This window comes from Mesoplodon mirus (genome assembly GCF_964341445.2).
Source record: "Mesoplodon mirus genome assembly, chromosome: 1".
Classification (NCBI taxonomy): Eukaryota; Metazoa; Chordata; class Mammalia; order Artiodactyla; family Ziphiidae; genus Mesoplodon; species Mesoplodon mirus.
In genome coordinates, this window is record NC_138976.1 from 164843039 (window position 1) to 164859507 (window position 16469).

Sequence of the window (16469 nt, forward strand, 5' to 3'; positions counted from 1 at the left end):
GTGTGTGTGGAACCTGTCCTCACAGTACACCTCGCTGCTCAGCTAACCATAGGTCTGGGCATCGTAGCTTCCTGCCAGGTGACCGAAGTTCGCAGGCAGATGTGTCCCAGGGACACATGCAAAGAGGTTCCTGCCCGGGCCACAGGCTGCCCACTGCCACTGCCCCAGATCGGGGGCCGCCAATCAGCCCTGTCGGAGTCCCCTTCCTCTAGAGGGAGTATTGGACCAACACTTGTAGAAAACGGTGTCCTCGTGGGCAACTCATTGGAGGGACACAAATAAATTTTGCCGACTTTCTCCTGAAGCTTACGAGCGTTCACACCTAAGCGTCTTACAAGGCCAGCTGTTTAGCTAAACATGAGCTCATGATCTAAATTTACACAATAATGAAAAAATCAGCTACGAGGGGAGACAATCTTTAAAGACTATCAATACCAGAATTAGATTCCCAAGGCCATCCATCAATTGTTGGAATAATCAGGTGCAAGGCAGAATATATACATAAAACTGGAACTGAAACAAGGAACAAGGATGTTTTCAAAGACTGGTAGGATCTCTAAAACATTTTTAAAGTACATGTCATTGATAAAGCTAAATACTCAAACGTTGTGTAATACAACAGATTAAGCATTGAGAAGAGTGAAATTATGCTGTTTTGAAAACTATGGCAGGTGAGATTTTCTGCCTAATTATATAAGAAGATTTCTCTAAAAATACACATTATTTCAATGACTTATTGGCTGTGAAATAAGTTAAGGGTATTTCAAATGGCTTGTCTGCAAAGAAAGGTGAGATGTAGGGAATCACAGAAAGTCGAGGGGAAAATAGGTCAATATATACATTGCTATATGGTGAACTAAACCTTAGGCCAGCAACAATGGAGAGGACCTGACCCTTAGAAACTTACAAGTAAGCTGGAATCTTCAAAAGTTCAAATATTTATAAGTAACATATTTATTAAAATGAATAACCAAGTGTTTTAATTGACATCAGAAGATCAAAACAATAAACCCTGAGAACATAGAAAAAAGATAAATAAAGATGTGAGCAGAACTTAATACAACAGAAAACGTATAAAATTGAGGTGATTTAGTAAGTCCAAAGAATCTTCTTTGAAAAGATTGAAAAGACACACTTTGATTAAGGAAAACAAAAACATAAGTAAAGAATATACAGAAAGAATCAGGACAATGTTATAGCAGAGAATATAAGAAATGCCAGTAAATTTGAACATTTCTGTAAAGTGGACCATTTCCTAGCTCCTAAAGTTTACCAAACCTGACACAAGAGGAAATCATTTAAGGTCATCATGTCTGCCCTTGGCATTCTCGGAACGCCCTGGCCTCAGGATGCAGCCTCTGTAGTCCATGGTAACCTGCGGAGAGGGGGCGGGGCTGAGGGTGGTTGGAACTCTGGCCTCACTGAAGGAGTGGGTGTGGCCATCTCTGCTGTGACTGAACAAAGGGCAGGGGAGCAGGGGGCCCAGGGCAGGGCCCTCAGAGCACGGCAGGTCCAGTGGTGTGTCACAAGCATTTAGGCCCAGGCCAAAGGGCGCCTTCTTTGTCTGCACAGCTGCCCAAACTCTCACCTTTCCACTCAGGCCGACCTCTTATTTGAAGTGTGTGTGGAACCTGTCCTCACAGTACACCTCGCTGCACAGCTAACCATAGGTCTGGGCATCGTAGCTTCCTGCCAGGTGACCGAAGTTCACAGGCAGATGTGTCCCAGTGACACATGCAAAGAGGCTCCTGCCCGGGCCACAGGCTGCCCACTGCCCCTGCCCCAGATCGGGGGCCGCCAATCAGCCCTGTCGGAGTCCCCTGCTTCTAGAGGGAGTATTGGACCAACACTTGTAGAAAACGGTGTCCTCGTGGGCAACTCATTAGAGGGACACAAATAAATCTTTGCCGTCTTTCTGCGGAAGCTTACGAGCGTTCACACCTAAGCGTCCTACAAGGTCAGCTGTTTAGCTAAACATGAGCTCATGATCTAAAATTACACAATAATGAAGAAATCAGCTACGAGGGGAGACAATCCGTAAAGAGTATCAATACCAGAATTAGATTCCCAAGGCCATCCATCAATTGTTGGAATAATCATGTGCAAGGCAGAATATATACATAAAACTGGAACTGAAACAAGGAACAAGGATATTTTCAAAGACTGGTAGGATCTCTAAAACATTTTTAAAGTACATGTCATTGATAAAGCTAAATACTCAAAGGTTGTGTAATACAACAGATTAAGCATTGAGAAGAGTGAAATTATGCTGTTTTGAAAACTATGGCAGGTGAGATTTTCTGCCTAATTATATAAGACGATTTTTCTAAAAATACACATTATTTCAATGACTTATTGGCTGTGAAATAAGTTAAGGGTATTTCAAATGGCTTGTCTGCAAAGAAAGGTGAGATGTAGGGAATCACTGAAAGTCGAGGGGAAAATAGGTCAATATATACATTGCTATATGGTGAACTAAACCTTAGGCCAGCAACAATGGAGAGGACCTGACCCTTAGAAACTTACAAGTAAGCTGGAATCTTCAAAAGTTCAAATCTTTATAAGTAAAATATTTATTAAAATGAATAACCAAGTGTTTTAATTGACATCAGATGATCAAAACAATCAACCCTGAGAACATAGAAAAAAGATAAATAAAGATATGAGCAGAACTTAATACAACAGAAAACGTATAAAATTCAGGTGATTTAGTAAGTCCAAAGAATCTTCTTTGAAAAGATTGAAAAGACACACTTTGATTAAGGAAAACAAAAACATAAGTAAAGAATATACACAAAGAATCAGGACAATGTTATAGCAGAGAATATATGAAATGCCAGTAAATTTGAACATTTCTTTAAGTGGACCATTTCCTAGCTCCTAAAGTTTACCAAACCTGACACAAGAGGAAATCATTTAAGGTCATCATGTCTGCCCTTGGCATTCTCGGAACGCCCTGGCCTCAGGATGCAGCCTCTGTAGTCCATGGTAACCTGCGGAAAGGTGGCGGGGCTGAGGGTGGTTGGAACTCTAGCCTCACTGAAGGAGTGGGTGTGGCCATCTCTGCTGTGACTGAACAAAGTGCAGGGGAGCAGGGGGCCCCGTGCAGGGCCCTCAGAGCACGGCAGGTCCAGTGGGCTGTCACAAGCATTTAGGCCCAGGCCAAAGGGCGCCTTCTTTGTCTGCACAGCTGCCCAAACTCTCACCTTTCCACTCAGGCCGACCTCTTACTTGAAGTGTGTGTGGAACCTGTCCTCACAGTACACCTCGCTGCACAGCTAACCATAGGTCTGGGCATCGTAGCTTCCTGCCAGGTGACCGAAGTTCGCAGGCAGATGTGTCCCAGGGACACATGCAAAGAGGCTCCTGCCCAGGCAACAGGCTGCCCACTGCCCCTGCCCCAGATCGGGGGCCGCCAATCAGCCCTGTCTGAATCCCCTGCCTCTAAAGGGAGTATTGGACCAACACTTGTAGAAAACGGTGTCCTCGTGGGCAACTCATTGGAGGGACACAAATAAATCTTTGCCGTCTTTCTGCGGAAGCTTACGAGCGTTCACACCTAAGCGTCTTACAAGGTCAGCTGTTTAGCTAAACATGAGCTCATGATCTAAATTTACACAATAATGAATAAATCAGCTACGAGGGGAGACAATCAGTAAAGAGTATCAATACCAGAATTAGATTCCCAAGGCCATCCATCAATTGTTGGAATAATCATGTGCAAGGCAGAATATATACATAAAACTGGAACTGAAACAAGGAACAAGGATATTTTCAAAGACTGGTAGGATCTCTAAAACATTTTTAAAGTACATGTCATTGATAAAGCTAAATACTCAAAGGTTGTGTAATACAACAGATTAAGCATTGAGAAGAGTGAAATTATGCTGTTTTGAAAACTATGGCAGGTGAGATTTTCTGCCTAATTATATAAGACGATTTTTCTAAAAATACACATTATTTCAATGACTTATTGGCTGTGAAATAAGTTAAGGGTATTTCAAATGGCTTGTCTGCAAAGAAAGGTGAGATGTAGGGAATCACAGAAAGTCGAGGGGAAAATAGGTCAATATATACATTGCTATATGGTGAACTAAACCTTAGGCCAGCAACAATGGAGAGGACCTGACCCTTAGAAACTTACAAGTAAGCTGGAATCTTCAAAAGTTCAAATCTTTATAAGTAAAATATTTATTAAATTGAATAACCAAGTGTTTTAATTGACATCAGAAGATCAAAACAATAAACCCTGAGAACATAGAAAAAAGATAAATAAAGATATGAGCAGAACTTAATACAACAGAAAACGGATAAAATTGAGGTAATATAGTAAGTCCAAAGAATCTTCTTTGAAAAGTTTGAAAAGACACACTTTGATTAAGGAAAACAAAAACATAAGTAAAGAATATACAGAAAGAATCAGGACAATGTTATAGCAGAGAAGATAAGAAATGCCAGTAAATTTGAACATTTCTGTAAAGTGGACCATTTCCTAGCTCCTAAAGTTTACCAAACCTGACACAAGAGGAAATCATTTAAGGTCATCATGTCTGCCCTTGGCATTCTCGGAACGCCCTGGCCTCAGGATGCAGCCTCTGTAGTCCATGGTAACCTGCGGAGAGGGGGCGGGGCTGAGGGTGGTTGGAACTCTGGCCTCACTGAAGGAGTGGGTGTGGCCATCTCTGCTGTGACTGAACAAAGGGCAGGGGAGCAGGGGGCCCAGGGCAGGGCCCTCAGAGCACGGCAGGTCCTGTGGGGTGTCACAAGCATTTAGGCCCAGGTCAAAGGGCGCCTTCTTTCTCTGCACAGCTGCCCAAACTCTCACCTTTCCACTCAGGCCGACCTCTTACTTGAAGTGTGTGTGGAACCTGTCCTCACAGTACACCTCGCTGCACAGCTAACCATAGGTCTGGGCATCGTAGCTTCCTGCCAGGTGACCGAAGTTCGCAGGAAGATGTGTCCCAGGGACACATGCAAAGAGGCTCCAGCCCGGGCCACAGGCTGCCCACTGCCCCTGCCCCAGATCGGGGGCCGCCAATCCGCCCTGTCGGAGTCCCCTGCCTCTAGAGGGAGTATTGGACCAACACTTGTAGAAAACGGTGTCCTCGTGGGCAACTCATTAGAGGGACACAAATAAATCTTTGCCGTCTTTCTGTGGAAGCTTACGAACGTTCACACCTAAGCGTCTTACAAGGTCAGCTGTTTAGCTAAACATGAGCTCATGATCTAAATTTACACAATAATGAAGAAATCAGCTACGAGGGGAGACAATCAGTAAAGACTATCAATACCAGAATTAGATTCCCAAGGCCATCCATCAAGTGTTGGAATAATCAGGTGCAAGGCAGAATATATACATAAAACTGGAACTGAAACAAGGAACAAGTATGTTTTCAAAGACTGGTAGGATCTCTAAAACATTTTTAAAGGACATGTCATTGATAAAGCTAAATACTCAAAGGTTGTGTAATACAACAGATTAAGCATTGAGAAGAGTGAAATTATGCTGTTTTGAAAACTATGGCAGGTGAGATTTTCTGCCTAATTATATCAGAAGATTTCTCTAAAAATACACATTATTTCAATGACTTATTGGCTGTGAAATAATTTAAGGGTATTTCAAATGGCTTGTCTGCAAAGAAAGGTGAGATGTAGGGAATCACAGAAAGTCGAGGGGAAAATAGGTCAATATACACATTGCTATATGGTGAACTAAACCTTAGGCCAGCAACAATGGAGAGGACCTGACCCTTAGAAACTTACAAGTAAGCTGGAATCTTCAAAAGTTCAAATCTTTATAAGTAAAATATTTATTAAAATGAATAACCAAGTGTTTTAATTGACATCAGATGATCAAAACAATCAACCCTGAGAACATAGAAAAAAGATAAATAAAGATATGAGCAGAACTTAATACAACAGAAAACGTATAAAATTCAGGTGATTTAGTAAGTCCAAAGAATCTTCTTTGAAAAGATTGAAAAGACACACTTTGATTAAGGAAAACAAAAACATAAGTAAAGAATATACACAAAGAATCAGGACAATGTTATAGCAGAGAATATATGAAATGCCAGTAAATTTGAACATTTCTTTAAGTGGACCATTTCCTAGCTCCTAAAGTTTACCAAACCTGACACAAGAGGAAATCATTTAAGGTCATCATGTCTGCCCTTGGCATTCTCGGAACGCCCTGGCCTCAGGATGCAGCCTCTGTAGTCCATGGTAACCTGCGGAAAGGTGGCGGGGCTGAGGGTGGTTGGAACTCTAGCCTCACTGAAGGAGTGGGTGTGGCCATCTCTGCTGTGACTGAACAAAGTGCAGGGGAGCAGGGGGCCCCGTGCAGGGCCCTCAGAGCACGGCAGGTCCAGTGGGCTGTCACAAGCATTTAGGCCCAGGCCAAAGGGCGCCTTCTTTGTCTGCACAGCTGCCCAAACTCTCACCTTTCCACTCAGGCCGACCTCTTACTTGAAGTGTGTGTGGAACCTGTCCTCACAGTACACCTCGCTGCACAGCTAACCATAGGTCTGGGCATCGTAGCTTCCTGCCAGGTGACCGAAGTTCGCAGGCAGATGTGTCCCAGGGACACATGCAAAGAGGCTCCTGCCCAGGCAACAGGCTGCCCACTGCCCCTGCCCCAGATCGGGGGCCGCCAAACAGCCCTGTCTGAATCCCCTGCCTCTAAAGGGAGTATTGGACCAACACTTGTAGAAAACGGTGTCCTCGTGGGCAACTCATTGGAGGGACACAAATAAATCTTTGCCGTCTTTCTGCGGAAGCTTACGAGCGTTCACACCTAAGCGTCTTACAAGGTCAGCTGTTTAGCTAATCATGAGCTCATGATCTAAATTTACACAATAATGAAGAAATCAGCTACGAGGGGAGACAATCAGTAAAGACTATCAATACCAGAATTAGATTCCCAAGGCCATCCATCAATTGTTGGAATAATCAGGTGTAAGGCAGAATATATACATAAAACTGGAACTGAAACAAGGAACAAGGATGTTTTCAAAGACTGGTAGGATCTCTAAAACATTTTTAAAGTACATGTCATTGATAAAGCTAAATACTCAAAGGTTGTGTAATACAACAGATTAAGCATTGAGAAGAGTGAAATTATGCTGTTTTGAAAACTATGGCAGGTGAGATTTTCTGCCTAATTATATAAGGAGATTTCTCTAAAAATACATATTATTTCAATGACTTATTGGCTGTGAAATAATTTAAGGGTATTTCAAATGGCTTGTCTGCAAAGAAAGGTGAGATGTAGGGAATCACAGAAAGTCGAGGGGAAAATAGGTCAATATATACATTGCTATATGGTGAACTAAACCTTAGGCCAGCAACAATGGAGAGGACCTGAACCTTAGAAACTTACAAGTAAGCTGAAATCTTCAAAAGTTCAAATCTTTATAAGTAAAATATTTATTAAAATGAATAACCAAGTGTTTTAATTGACATCAGAAGATCAAAACAATAAACCCTGAGAACATAGAAAAAAGATAAATAAAGATATGAGCAGAACTTAATACAACAGAAAACGTATAAATATTAGGTGATTTAGTAAGTCCAAAGAATCTTCTTTAAAAAGATTGAAAAGACACACTTTGATTAAGGAAAACAAAAACATAAGTAAAGAATATACAGAAAGAATCAGGACTATGTTATAACAGAGAATATATGAAATGCCAGTAAATTTGAACATTTCTGTAAAGTGGACCATTTACTAGCTCCTAAAGTTTACCAAACCTGACACAAGAGGAAATCATTTAAGGTCATCATGTCTGCCCTTGGCATTCTCGGAACGCCCTGGCCTCAGGATGCAGCCTCTGTAGTCCATGGTAACCTGCGGAGAGGGGGCGGGGCTGAGGGTGGTTGGAACTCTGCCCTCACTGAAGGAGTGGGTGTGGCCATCTCTGCTGTGACTGAACAAAGTGCAGGGGAGCAGGGGGCCCATGACAGGGCCCTCAGAGCACGGCAGGTCCAGTGGGGCGACACAAGCATTTAGGCCCAGGCCAAAGGGCGCCTTCTTTGTCTGCACAGCTGCCCAAACTCTCACCTTCCCACTCAGGCCGACCCCTTACTTGAAGTGTGTGTGGAACCTGTCCTCACAGTACACCTCGCTGCACAGCTAACCATAGGTCTGGGCATCGTAGCTTCCTGCCAGGTGACCGAAGTTCGCAGGCAGATGTGTCCCAAGGACACATGCAAAGAGGCTCCTGCCCGGGCCACAGGCTGCCCACTGCCCCTGCCCCAGATCGGGGGACGCCAATCAGCCCTGTCGGAGTCCCCTTCCTCTAGAGGGAGTATTGGACCAACACTTGTAGAAAATGGTGTCCTCGTGGGCAACTCAATGGAGGGACAGAAATAAATCTTTGCCATCTTTCTGCGGAAGCTTACGAGCGTTCACACCTAAGCGTCTTACAAGGTCAGCTATTTAGCTAAACATGAGCTCATGATCTAAATTTACACAATAATGAAGAAATCAGCTACGAGGGGAGACAATCAGTAAAGACTATCAATACCAGAATTAGATTCCCAAGGCCATCCATCAATTGTTGGAATAATCAGGTGCAAGGCAGAATATATACATAAAACTGGAACTGAAACAAGGAACAAGGATGTTTTCAAAGACTGGTAGGATCTCTAAAACATTTTTAAAGTACATGTCATTGATAAAGCTAAATACTGAAAGGTTGTGTAATACAACAGATTAAGCATTGAGAAGAGTGAAATTATGCTGTTTTGAAAACTATGGCAGGTGAGATTTTCTGCCTAATTATATAAGAAGATTTCTCTAAAAATACACATTATTTCAATGACTTATTGGCTGTGAAATAAGTTAAGGGTATTTCAAATGGCTTGTCTGCAAAGAAAGGTGAGATGTAGGGAATCACAGAAAGTCGAGGGGAAAATAGGTCAATATATACATTGCTATATGGTGAACTAAACCTTAGGCCAGCAACAATGGAGAGGACCTGACCCATAGAAACTTACAAGTAAGCTGGAATCTTCAAATGTTCAAATCTTTATAAGTAAAATATTTATTAAAATGAATAACCAAGTGTTTTAATTGACATCAGAAGATCAAAACAATAAACCCTGAGAACATAGAAAAAAGATAAATAAAGATATGAGCAGAACTTAATACAACAGAAAACGTGTAAAATTCAGGTGATTTAGTAAGTCCAAAGAATCTTCTTTGAAAAGATTGAAAAGACACACTTTGATTAAGGAAAACAAAAACATAAGTATAGAATATACAGAAAGAATCAGGACAATGTTATAGCAGAGAATATATGAAATGCCAGTAAATTTGAACATTTCTGTAAAGTGGACCATTTCCTAGCTCCTAAAGTTTACCAAACCTGACACAAGAGGAAATCATTTAAGGTCATCATGTCTGCCCTTGGCATTCTCGGAACGCCCTGGCCTCAGGATGCAGCCTCTGTAGTCCATGGTAACCTGCGGAGAGGGGGCGGGGCTGAGGGTGGTTGGAACTCTGCCCTCACTGAAGGAGTGGGTGTGGCCATCTCTGCTGTGACTGAACAAAGGGCAGGGGAGCAGGGGGCCCAGGGCAGGGCCCTCAGAGCACGGCAGGTCCAGTGGTCTGTCACAAGCATTTAGGCCGAGTCCAAAGGGCGCCTTCTTTGTCTGCACAGCTGCCCAAACTCTCACCTTTCCACTCAGGCCGACCTCTTACTTGAAGTGTGTGTGGAACCTGTCCTCACAGTACACCTCGCTGCACAGCTAACCATAGGTCTGGGCATCGTAGCTTCCTGCCAGGTGACCGAAGTTCGCAGGCAGCTGTGTCCCAGGGACACATGCAAAGAGGCTCCTGCCCAGTGCACAGGCTGCCCACTGCCCCTGCCCCAGATCAGGGCCCGCCAATCAGCCCTGTCGGAGTCCCCTTCCTCTAGAGGGAGTATTGGACCAACACTTGTAGAAAACGGTGTCCTCGTGGGCAACTCATTGGAGGGACACAAATAAATCTTTGCCGTCTTTCTGCGGAAGCTTACGAGCGTTCACACCTAAGCGTCTTACAAGGTCAGCTGTTTAGCTAAACATGAGCTCATGATCTAAATTTACACAATAATGAAGAAATCAGCTACGAGGGGAGACAATCAGTAAAGACTATCAATACCAGAATTAGATTCCCAAGGCCATCCATCAATTGTTGGAATAATCAGGTGCAAGGCAGAATATATACATAAAACTGGAACTGAAACAAGGAACAAGGTTGTTTTCAAAGACTGGTAGGATCTCTAAAACATTTTTAAAGTACATGTCATTGATAAAGCTAAATACTCAAACGTTGTGTAATACAACAGATTAAGCATTGAGAAGAGTGAAATTATGCTGTTTTGAAAACTATGGCAGGTGAGATTTTCTGCCTAATTATATAAGAAGATTTCTCTAAAAATACACATTATTTCAATGACTTATTGGCTGTGAAATAAGTTAAGGGTATTTCAAATGGCTTGTCTGCAAAGAAAGGTGAGATGTAGGGAATCACAGAAAGTCGAGGGGAAAATAGGTCAATATATACATTGCTATATGGTGAACTAAACCTTAGGCCAGCAACAATGGAGAGGACCTGACCCTTAGAACCTTACAAGTAAGCTGGAATCTTCAAAAGTTCAAATCTTTATAAGTAAAATATTTATTAAAATGAATAACCAAGTGTTTTAATTGACATCAAAAGATCAAAACAATAAACCCTGAGAACATAGAAGAAAGATAAATAAAGATATGAGCAGAACTTAATACAACACAAAACGTATAAAATTGAGGTGATTTAGTAAGTCCAAAGAATCTTCTTTGAAAAGATTGAAAAGACACACTTTGATTAAGGAAAACAAAAACATAAGTAAAGAATATACAGAAAGAATCAGGACAATGTTATAGCAGAGAATATAAGAAATGCCAGTAAATTTGAACATTTCTGTAAAGTGGACCATTTCCTAGCTCCTAAAGTTTACCAAACCTGACACAAGAGGAAATCATTTAAGGTCATCATGTCTGCCCTTGGCATTCTCGGAACGCCCTGGCCTCAGGATGCAGCCTCTGTAGTCCAAGGTAACCTGCGGAGAGGGGGCGGAGCTAAGGTTGGTTGGAACTCTGCCCTCACTGAAGGAGTGGGTGTGGCCATCTCTGCTGTGACTGAACAAAGGGCAGGGGAGCAGGGGGCCCAGGGCAGGGCCCTCAGAGCACGGCAGGTCCAGTGGGGTGTCACAAGCATTTAGGCCCAGGCCAAAGGGCGCCTTCTTTGTCTGCACAGCTGCCCAAACTCTCACCTTTCCACTCAGGCCGACCTCTTACTTGAAGTGTGTATGGAACCTGTCCTCACAGTACACCTCGCTGCACAGCTAACCATAGGTCTGGGCATCGTAGCTTCCTGCCAGGTGACCGAAGTTCGCAGGGAGATGTGTCCCAGGGATACATGCAAAGAGGCTCCTGCCCCAGATCGGGAGCCACCAATCAGCCCTGTCGGAGTCCCCTTTCTCTAGAGGGAGTATTGGACCAACACTTGTAGAAAACGGTGTCCTCGTGGGCAACTCATTGGAGGGACACAAATAAATCTTTGCCGTCTTTCTGCGGAATCTTACGAGCGTTCACACCTAAGCGTCTTACAAGGTCAGCTGTTTAGCTAAACATGAGCTCATGATCTAAATTTACACAATAATGAAGAAATCAGCTACGAGGGGAGACAATCAGTAAAGACTATCAATACCAGAATTAGATTCCCAAGGCCATCCATCAATTGTTGGAATAATCAGGTGCAAGGCAGAATATATACATAAAACTGGAACTGAAACAAGGAACAAGGTTGTTTTCAAAGACTGGTAGGTTCTCTAAAACATTTTTAAAGTACATGTCATTGATAAAGCTAAATACTCAAACGTTGTGTAATACAACAGATTAAGCATTGAGAAGAGTGAAATTATGCTGTTTTGAAAACTATGGCAGGTGAGATTTTCTGCCTAATTATATAAGAAGATTTCTCTAAAAATACACATTATTTCAATGACTTATTGGCTGTGAAATAAGTTAAGGGTATTTCAAATGGCTTGTCTGCAAAGAAAGGTGAGATGTAGGGAATCACAGAAAGTCGAGGGGAAAATAGGTCAATATATACATTGCTATATGGTGAACTAAACCTTAGGCCAGCAACAATGGAGAGGACCTGACCCATAGAACCTTACAAGTAAGCTGGAATCTTCAAAAGTTCAAATATTTATAAGTAAAATATTTATTAAAATGAATAACCAAGTGTTTTAATTGACATCAGAAGATCAAAATAATAAACCCTGAGAACATAGAAAAAAGATAAATAAAGATATGAGCAGAACTTAATACAACACAAAACGTATAAAATTGAGGTGATTTAGTAAGTCCAAAGAATCTTCTTTGAAAAGATTGAAAAGACACACTTTGATTAAGGAAAACAAAAACATAAGTAAAGAATATACAGAAAGAATCAGGACAATGTTATAGCAGAGAATATAAGAAATGTCAGTAAATTTGAACATTTCTGTAAAGTGGACCATTTCCTAGCTCCTAAAGTTTACCAAACCTGACACAAGAGGAAATCATTTAAGGTCATCATGTCTGCCCTTGGCATTCTCGGAACGCCCTGGCCTCAGGATGCAGCCTCTGTTGTCCATGGTAACCTGCAGAGAGGGGGCGGGGCTGAGGGTGGTTGGAACACTACCCTCACTGAAGGAGTGGGTGTGGCCATCTCTGCTGTGACTGAACAAAGGGCAGGGGAGCAGGGGGCCCAGGGCAGGGCCCTCAGAGCACGGCAGGTCCAGTGGGGTGTCACAAGCATTTAGGCCCAGGCCAAAGGGCGCCTTCTTTGTCTGCACAGCTGCCCAAACTCTCACCTTTCCACTCAGGCCGACCTCTTACTTGAAGTGTGTGTGGAACCTGCCCTCACAGTACACCTCGCTGCACAGCTAACCATAGGTCTGGGCATCGTAGCTTCCTGCCAGTTGACCGAAGTTCGCAGGCAGATGTGTCCCAGGGAAACATGCAAAGAGGCTCCTGCCCGGGCCAAAGGCTGCCCACTGCCTCTGCCCCAGATCGGGGGCCGCCAATCAGCCCTGTCGGAGTCCCCTCCCTCTAGAGGGAGTATTGGACCAACACTTGTAGAAAACGGTGTCCTCGTGGGCAACTCATTGGAGGGACACAAATAAATCTTTGCCGACTTTCTGCGGAAGCTTACGAGCGTTCACACCTAAGCGTCTTACAAGGTCAGCTGTTTAGCTAAACATGAGCTCATGATCTAAATTTACACAATAATGAAGAAATCAGCAACGAGGGGAGACAATCAGTAAAGACTATCAATACCAGAATTAGATTCCCAAGGCCATCCATCAATTGTTGGAATAATCAGGTGCAAGGCAAAATATATACATAAAACTGGACCTGAAACAAGGAACAAGGATGTTTTCAAAGACTGGTAGGATCTATACATGTCATTGATAAAGCTAAATACTCAAAGGTTGTGTAATACAACAGATTAAGCATTGAGAAGAGTGAAATTATGCTGTTTTGAAAACTATGGCTGGTGAGATTTTCTGCCTAATTATATAAGAAGATTTCTCTAAAAATACACATTATTTCAATGACTTATTGGCTGTGAAATAAGTTAAGGGTATTTCAAATGGCTTGTCTGCAAAGAAAGGTGAGATGTAGGGAATCACAGAAAGTCGAGGGGAAAATAGGTCAATATATACATTGCTATATGGTGAACTAAACCTTAGGCCAGCAACAATGGAGAGGACCTGACCCTTAGAAACTTACAAGTAAGCTGGAATCTTCAAAAGTTCAAATCTTTATAAGTAAAATATTTATTAAAATGAATAACCAAGTGTTTTAATTGACATCAGAAGATCAAAACAATAAACCCTGAGAACATAGAAAAAAGATAAATAAAGATATGAGCAGAACTTAATACAACAGAAAACGTATAAAATTGAGGTGATTTAGTAAGTCCAAAGAATCTTCTTTGAAAAGATTGAAAAGACACACTTTGATTAAGGAAAACAAAAACATAAGTAAAGAATATACAGAAAGAATCAGGACAATGTTATAGCAGAGAATATATGAAATGCCAGTAAATTTGAACATTTCTGTATAGTGGACCATTTCCTAGCTCCTAAAGTTTACCAAACCTGACACAAGAGGAAATCATTTAAGGTCATCATGTCTGCCCTTGGCATCCTCGGAACACCCTGGCCTCAGGATGCAGCCTCTGTAGTCCATGGTAACCTGCGGAGAGGGGTCGGGGCTGAGGGTGGTTGGAACCCTGGCCTCACTGAAGGAGTGGGTGTGGCCATCTCTGCTGTGACTGAACAAAGGGCAGGGGAGCAGGGGGCCAAGGGAAGGGCCCTCAGAGCACGGCAGGTCCAGTGGGGTGTCACAAGCATTTAGGCCCAGGCCAAAGGGCGCCTTCTTTGTCTGCACAGCTGCCCAAACTCTCACCTTTCCACTCAGGCCGACCTCTTACTTGAAGTGTGTGTGGAACCTGTCCTCACAGTACACCTCGCTGCACAGCTAACCATAGGTCTGGGCATCGTAGCTTCCTGCCAGGTGACCGAAGTTCGCAGGCAGATGTGTCCCAGGGATACATGCAAAGAGGCTCCTGCCCGGGCCACAGGCTGCCCACTGCCCCTGCCCCAGATCGGGGGCCACCAATCAGCCCTGTCGGTGTCCCCTTCCTCTAGAGGGAGTATTGGACCAACACTTGTAGAAAACGGTGTCCTCGTGGGCAACTCATTGGAGGGACACAAATAAATCTTTGCCGTCTTTCTGCGGAATCTTACGAGCGTTCACACCTAAGTGTCTTACAAGGTCAGCTGTTTAGCTAAACATGAGCTCATGATCTAAATTTACACAATAATGAAAAAGTCAGCTACGAGGGGAGACAATCAGTAAAGACTATCAATACCAGAATTAGATTCCCAAGGCCATCCATCAATTGTTGGAATAATCAGGTGCAAGGCAGAATATATACATAAAACTGGAACTGAAACAACGAACAAGGTTGTTTTCAAAGACTGGTAGGATCTCTAAAACATTTTTAAAGTACATGTCATTGATAAAGCTAAATACTCAAACGTTGTGTAATACAACAGATTAAGCATTGAGAAGAGTGAAATTATGCTGTTTTGAAAACTATGGCAGGTGAGATTTTCTGCCTAATTATATAAGAAGATTTCTCTAAAAATACACATTATTTCAATGACTTATTGGCTGTGAAATAAGTTAAGGGTATTTCAAATGGCTTGTCTGCAAAGAAAGGTGAGATGTAGGGAATCACAGAAAGTCGATGGGAAAATAGGTCAATATATACATTGCTATATGGTGAACTAAACCTTAGGCCAGCAACAATGGAGAGGACCTGACCCTTAGAACCTTACAAGTAAGCTGGAATCTTCAAAAGTTCAAATCTTTATAAGTAAAATATTTATTAAAATGAATAACCAAGTGTTTTAATTGACATCAGAAGATCAAAACAATAAACCCTGAGAACATAGAAGAAAGATAAATAAAGATATGAGCAGAACTTAATACAACACAAAACGTATAAAATTGAGGTGATTTAGTAAGTCCAAAGAATCTTCTTTGAAAAGATTGAAAAGACACACTTTGATTAAGGAAAACAAAAACATAAGTAAAGAATATACAGAAAGAATCAGGACAATGTTATAGCAGAGAATATAAGAAATGCCAGTAAATTTGAACATTTCTGTAAAGTGGACCATTTCCTAGCTCCTAAAGTTTACCAAACCTGACACAAGAGGAAATCATTTAAGGTCATCATGTCTGCCCTTGGCATTCTCGGAACGCACTGGCCTCAGGATGCAGCCTCTGTTGTCCATGGTAACCTGCGGAGAGGGGGCGGGGCTGAGGGTGGTTGTAACTCTGCCCTCACTGAAGGAGTGGGTGTGGCCATCTCTGCTGTGACTGAACAAAGGGCAGGGGAGCAGGGGGCCCAGGGCAGGGCCCTCAGAGCCCGGCAGGTCCAGTGGGGTGTCACAAGCATTTAGGCCCAGGCCAAAGGGCGCCTTCTTTGTCTGCACAGCTGCCCAAACTCTCACCTTTCCACACAGGCCGACCTCTTACTTGAAGTGTGTGTGGAACCTGCCCTCACAGTACACCTCACTGCACAGCTAACCATAGGTCTGGGCATCGTAGCTTCCTGCCAGTTGACCGAAGTTCGCAGGCAGATATGTCCCAGGGAAACATGCAAAGAGGCTCCTGCCCGGGCCAAAGGCTGCCCACTGCCTCTGCCCCAGATCGGGGGCCGCCAATCAGCCCTGTCGGAGTCCCCTGCCTCTAGAGGGAGTATTGGACCAACACTTGTAGAAAACGGTGTCCTCGTGGGCAACTCATTGGAGGGACACAAATAAATCTTTGCCGACTTTCTGCTGAAGCTTATGAGCGTTCACACCTAA